The following is a 6,859-nucleotide window of genomic DNA, read 5'->3' as shown; positions in this document are numbered from 1 at the left end:
GTATCTAGCTATTTTGGCAATGTAAATTTATCTTAACCCTCCAAAAACTCAAAATATAGCCGTCAATAACTTAACCCCTTTGGAAAACAAAATTGAGTACACCCTAAAGTAAAAATTCCTGAAGTGTATGGTCTGAGTACTTCTAGGATTCCTCCCCCCACCTCCTCAATTTCTGCAGCAATGCACTCCTGCCCCTATCTTTCTGATAGCATTTGGTTGTAACGCTGTGCACCTTCACTCAGCTTCTTTGGAAATCCAACACAAGCCCTGTTGTAAGTGCATCCTTATTTTTTTTTAAATGGTGGAGGATCTTGACCACTGCACTGCAGCAATCCATTTTTTAAGGTCCACAGAGAGTTCCTTGCCACGGTGTGACATGTTGGGAGTTTCAGTGACCAGTACGACAGTGTACTTTAAATTTAACACATATGCTACCTATTCATACCTGAGGACTAGTAAGAGTAACAAGACACAAAGTATTTTGGAGGGAAAATTACAAGCAGTGCTTTGCTTACGGCCCGGTCACACAGCCTTTCACGGGCGCATCGAGGCTGAATCACGGCCAGATATTTCTGCCCGTGAAGCAGACGCTGTTGGACGCTTTGAGATCGTGATACAGAAGAGATACAGCCGTGCTTTACACGCGGCAAGAAATTCACACGCGGTTGGCCGCGCGAAAAAGTTTTGCGCTGCTCAAAACTTTAGACCACGGGTAACTGCGGGCGGCACTGGTGGTACACACGAGGTAAAGACGCGGTACGAACGTGCTAGGATGTGCTACGGCCGCGGCCAAGACGTGGTTACACGCGGGTGGGACGCGAAATTTTAGCGGGTAATCGCGGGTGGAGCACGGTCATAGCACGTTTGTTCTGCGCCTGTATCGCGGTGTTATCAAGTGCATTAGCGTGTGTACCGCATGTAAGCACCGTCAAACGCGGTGCAGCCGCGGTTACCCGCGATAAGGACGCGGAACAGTTGCCGGCGTCTGTTTCGCGGGCATACCACGGATAAACAGCGGGTTTAGCCAATTTTGCACATTTTCCACCGCGTCTGCTTCACGGCAGAAATTTCTGGCCGTGATTCAGCCTCGATACGCCCGTGAAAGGCTGTGTGACCGGGCCTTTACACATATAGGTGTGTAGTGCACTATATGACTTGCCTGCTTCTGTTGCCAGGGGTTTAGTTATTGGTGGCTGTATTTTAACATTTTTTAAGACGAAAAATAAATGTACTCTGCTATACCAGCTCTACAAAGAGTAATTTTCATAGTGTCAAAGCGATGTTTCTTCAGTGTTGTTCTATTAAACATTAAAATGAAATCTCTGCAGAAATGTGAGGGGTGTACTCACTTTTGTGACATACTGTAGATATAAACATCCCAGCTTTGCTCACTTGTGGTATGCAGACTTGTGTTGCTGGTGGAAACAGGGTCACATGTAACTTCATAAGCGAAGAAAAAAATGCTACTTTAAAGTAGACGTTGTTGTGATTCACTGTCTGCTTTTAAAAAGTCGTGAAATAATGCAACATGTTGTAACGACAGTTGTGTTACAACATTTTATCAAGACCGTTACTGAGAAAACAAGTTGCACTTCAGGAATGTATTCCTTTGTTATGTGTTACTCCACTAGTAGCTGCTGCTGAGTCATCATACTTTTGCAAGCAATCACACAGTACTGAGCCACCGGCTAATGTGACTAAATGCCAGGTCTGACAGGGCGCCTGACCTTCAGGATGCGGCAGGATCAATACGACTCGCCTTAGCACGCTGCGCCTTACTTTAAGGTACGCTTCAAAAAGGTCAACACTGATAGCCGGCAAAAGTCACAACTCAAATGTATCCCATGGACCTGACTTTTCACCGGTGTGTTCAAACATCTCACCTAACTTACACTCCGCCTATTGTTGAAAACTTCGTTTTGACATCAAGCGGGCCCGGCTGCCTTTGAAAGGCCGACAGGTTGCTCCTTCTCCTTCCGGGTTTTTTTGTGTGCAAAACATTTCAGAGGTGCCTCGCTCAAGGGGACCAGTCAAAAGGCGGCGGCGAGGCGTTTGAAGTACGGCTAAAACGGAGGTTGTGAAGGATTAAGGTGTTCAAACAAATGCCGTCTCTGCAAGCCTTGATATGAGTGCACGTGGGAACAGACCTTACTGTGCCGTTGCTATCGTGGTGACAAACCCGGGTTGTTGCTTCACAATAGGCACAGTATGTTTATGCTGAATATTCAGTCCTTGTATCCTAATAATATTAAGTTAGGTGCTGATCTCATGTAGGCGTGGGCAACACCTTGAATTTTGGTATCGATCCGTTCCAAGTACATACATGGTAGTGTTGATCGTTACTGATTCGATGCATATACTTTTTTGCTAGAAAATGTTATGATCATAGAATAATTGAACCCTACCCACCTTGAGTTAGTTCAAAATTTTAATGAACAGTGCACAAAGACTTCAGGCGATAACAATGTTTATTCATCTATAACATCAGTGCAAACACTAACAACAAAGAATAGATTTATTTTCGATTGCAATTGACGAGAGAGTCTGTCAGGTCCCGAACAGACGGTAGACCCAAACGTTTTCACACCAAGCTTTATTTAAGGAAGCACGGCAGTCGTGCGCGGGAACACAAACGCCAGCGATTCGTAGATCGCTGGGCAGAAGAAGCGGGGCTGAGAAGTCAGGCGCGGGAAAACAGGAAGCCACTAGCAGACGAGCAGGATAACGGGACGGGACAGACGGGATCGATACCTGATATAGGATACAGGATAACGGGGCTTGGATCAGGGATCGATACAGGATATAAGATATAGGATACGGAACAGACGGGATCGATAACGAGCAGGATACCGGACAGGAAGGGACAGACGGGATTGACACCGGATACAGGACGACGGGGCTTGGATCAGGGATCGATACAGGATACAGGATAAGGGACAAACAGGATCGATAACGAGCAGGATACCAGACAGGACGGGACAGACGGGCTCGATACCGGATCTGGGATACAGGATGACGGGGCTTGGATCAGGGATCGATACAGGATACGGGATACGGCACTTACGGATCGATACGGGATACAGGATACAGGATAGTTCGGGAACAGAATGGGAGCCAGTGTCAAAATGCTTGCCTTGCAAGTGCAGATCTTCGTTGACGGACTGACCAGGAGTGATTGAGAGCACTGAGTTCAAATAGTAGGGGAACCAATCAGCGACGAGCAACAGGTGGCACCAAACGAGCGGGCACAGGTGAGGGCAATGGGCAATCATGACAGAGTCAAAACAAAAAAGCAAAAATATCACAAATATATAAAAACTGTATAACAATGTCAACAAGACAACTATAGTACCTTCCATTGCATAATATTTAGATAATAAAGTCAGTAATGCTAATAAAGTATCATTTGTCTCACTTTGGCTCTGTTGCCATTGTGATAGCAGATTTACAGGTTTTTGTTCTGGAACAGTAACATGTTTACATTTCTGGCTCCATCTCGTTGAGCTTGTTTTCATGCGTTAATTTCAATGTAAAGTTTTATCACTGTCGCAGACCACTTTACCACACAAATGACACGTTGTCCTTTTCTGTAGGAGAAAAAAAGCTCACACCGTCTTGCGGTTCCCATTTGCCACTGTCATTTTTAGCTTCTGGTAGAAGCACATACTTTAGAATTGTCCCTCTCTTCTTGTCAGGCAGGATGCATCAGTAGGCCTGGTAGAGAGAGGTACTCAAAGTGTGCCTGTCAGTCACACACTCAAACATATACTTAGAAAGTGGCTGAGGTTGCTGGGTAAGAGAGATAGATTGTGCTATTTACATAGAGTAGTGGTGATTTAAGGAAATTGGTGAGGGAGCAAATTATTCATCACCTCACAATAGTATCAATGTATGTACTTGCTTAGAATGGCCAAAATAGAAATTTGGATCAATCCGCCTACCACTCATATAAAAGTACAAGCAGACTTTTAATCCTCATTCACTTACTTATTACCGATTGCAATTTCCCTTGCTAAGGGGCCGGACACACAGACATTTGCGGCTGAATCACGGCCAAAAATTTCTGACTTTGAGGCGGACGCTATAGGACGCATTGAGATCGCCATTCAGACGAGTTACGGCAGTGCATAACACGAGGACGGAAATTCGCGCGCGGGTGGCAGCGCGAAAACATTTTGCGCTGTTCAATTCTTGAGAGCGCGTGGACACAGCCTTTCACGAGTTTATCGAGGCTGGACCGCGGCCGTAAACTTCTGGCCGTGAAGCAGATGTCGTTGGGCGCTGTTGGACGTTTTGAGACCGCCATATAGACGAGATAGAGCAGTGCTTTACTCGTGGTCGGAAATTTTCACGTGGTTGGCCGCGTTCAAAACTTTTGAGCTGCTCAAAAGTTTGAGCACGTGTTAAACCGCGTGCCGCACACGTGGTCAACACGAGGTAATGACGCGGAAATGACGCGGAACGACGTGCTCTGGCCGCGGCCAGGGCGTAGTTACACATGGGTAGGACGGGAAATTTCAGCGGGTAATCGTGGGCGGAGCATGGTAATAGCATGTTCTGCGCCTGTATCGCGGTGTTATTACGTGAAATTAGCGTGTTACGCGTGTGACAGTCAAACGCCTTTCTCCGCGTATATACAGCGCGATTTGCCGAGCACACCATTGTGCTCGTGACGTCAAGGGGGTGAACATGGATCACCGTCAGCGTAGTTTCTCTTCATTTCAAATAAATCTTTCGGTGCATTAACAATGCTCGTAGCAAGGCTTTGATGCCAGGTCCTTAGCTTGGCCTTTTGGCCGGCTGTGTTTTTTGGACTTTATCAAGTCCTTAGCAAGGCTTTGATGCTAGGTCCTTAGCTTGGCCTAGCAAGGCTTTGATGCTAGGTCCTTAGGTTGGCCTTTTTATACTAGGCCCTTAGCTTGGCCTCTTGATTTTTGCATTCCGGAGATGGAATAAGAGCTTGCTCTGTCCACTCCACGCATCGGCCCGGTATTGCAGTACCTCCGGGAACGGTGCATTCGCAATGATCGCAACAAGGCTTTAGGGCTAGGACCTTAGCTTAGCCTTTTGGCTGAGAGTAAGTGTCCCGGCTCCTAGGCTTTGTAGCGTATAATGAACTGACCGATAACGGATAATGGATAATGAATAACGAAGATAGAACAATAACCCTTAAAAAACCCTCGAGAGTAAGAGTCCCGGCTCCTAAGCTTTGTAACGTGTTATTAACTGATCGATAATGAATAATTAGAAAAATAGATAAAACCATTATCCTCAATAAACCCCTCCCCGTCAGCGTAGTGATCTCGTCTTAACCCATATTTATTTCTTGACATTTCTTATCAAGATAATAAAATAAATATGATGCCATAGCTTGAAACCTTGATATTCACGGGACTGTGTCTAGAGCGTTTACGAATTCTACAGCCCGATAAATACATTCCTGCCGAGATTTGCATTTCCTCGCTTCTCCAACTATTTATACCTCGTTTTATCTCACTTATAGGAAATGTAATGGCGAACATATAACCAAATTCACTTCGTCTTGCAATCGTTGGGAATGTAATACAACATAATCCATTCCGTCTTTATTTTTGTTGTGAACGTAATCGAACGGTAAATCCTTCCCCCCTCGCGTGAACGCGCATTCTGCTGCGCTTTCATCAGAAGCGATCGTATTCTATATTAAACGCTTATTAAAACAATAAAGCGAGCTAATTATAATAATTGGGAGATCCTAGTCTATATAACGCGTTTATTTAAACAATAAAGTACGATCGTATTCTACAAAATGCGTTTGTTAACACGGATGAAAAGGTCAAAATTATGTTGTAGCCTGCCAACAGTGACCGAGACTATTTGAAATATGATTTTTTTTTCCGTACAAAAATCAGATATACGGCGTACCCAATTTGAAGCAATCTTGTAAAATACGGGTAAAGCTTATACATTGACAGGTTTGTACTAGGGATGTTATGATTATGCAACGTTGGGTTAGCAAAATAATAGGTTTTTTTATGCACTTACTGAAGATTTATAATGCTACACTTGAATTTCTTACAAATGGATTTGAATGTAAAAACTGTCTATCATTTTTGTATTGAGGAAAATTCTGGCATGTAGTAAGAAATGTATAAATAAATAAATGCTTACAAATAAATTACATCTAAACAAATAAACACATGAATAAAAAATGAAATCATAGAGGGCGACAGATTGACCATGGCGGTTAGTTTCTGGTTTGGACATTGTCAGGTTTGAATTTATTTGAGCATGTGACCCCTAGTGACCCCTTGTTTGTTTGTTACTTTGCTCCTGGTTTTGTTGTTAAATTCCATCCTTATTCTTATTCTCTTCACCTGAGTTCACCCACAAAATTTTAACAAATACGCTACAAAATAAATAGGCATCATCAACACATAGCACCAAAGTGTTTCCGTGAAGGAAGAGTCATCTGGCTACATTGTAGCACTTCATTAACGGAAGAGGTGGGTAAAGTAGCCAAAAATTCTACTCAAGTAAAAGTACAGTTACTTCAGAATAATTTTACACAAGTAAAAGTAGTCATTCAAATATTTAGGAAAAGTACAAAAGTACTTGGTGAAAAAGTGACTCAAGCACCGAGTAACTCTAGCAGAGTTATTGATTTTTTTAAAACAACCAATCAAATCATCAAATTAGCAAAGTCGATCCAATAAACAAGAAATACATTTAATTTAAAAGTAGATTAAAATAATCAACATAAATCGAAGTGCTTTAATAAACAATAAAATAAAAATAGTAAAAATCAAATATATGAATAAAGCACATGTAGCACCAAGTAGCACATGACGCAGGCGTGTCAATCACGCACTCAGTGTGT

The 6,859-nt window shown here is 43.3% G+C and overlaps 1 pseudogene; it reads left to right on the top strand.

The window, feature by feature from the left end:
• Positions 1-4,779: 4,779 nt before the first annotated feature.
• Positions 4,780-5,023, top strand: LOC148361326 (U2 spliceosomal RNA; annotated as a pseudogene).
• Positions 5,024-6,859: the final 1,836 nt, after the last annotated feature.

Source organism: Urocampus carinirostris, chromosome 8, assembly GCF_059441175.1.
Source record: "Urocampus carinirostris isolate Australia breed hairy pipefish chromosome 8, RoL_Ucar_1.0, whole genome shotgun sequence".
Classification (NCBI taxonomy): Eukaryota; Metazoa; Chordata; class Actinopteri; order Syngnathiformes; family Syngnathidae; genus Urocampus; species Urocampus carinirostris.
This window is presented reverse-complemented; position numbering and strand designations above follow the sequence as displayed.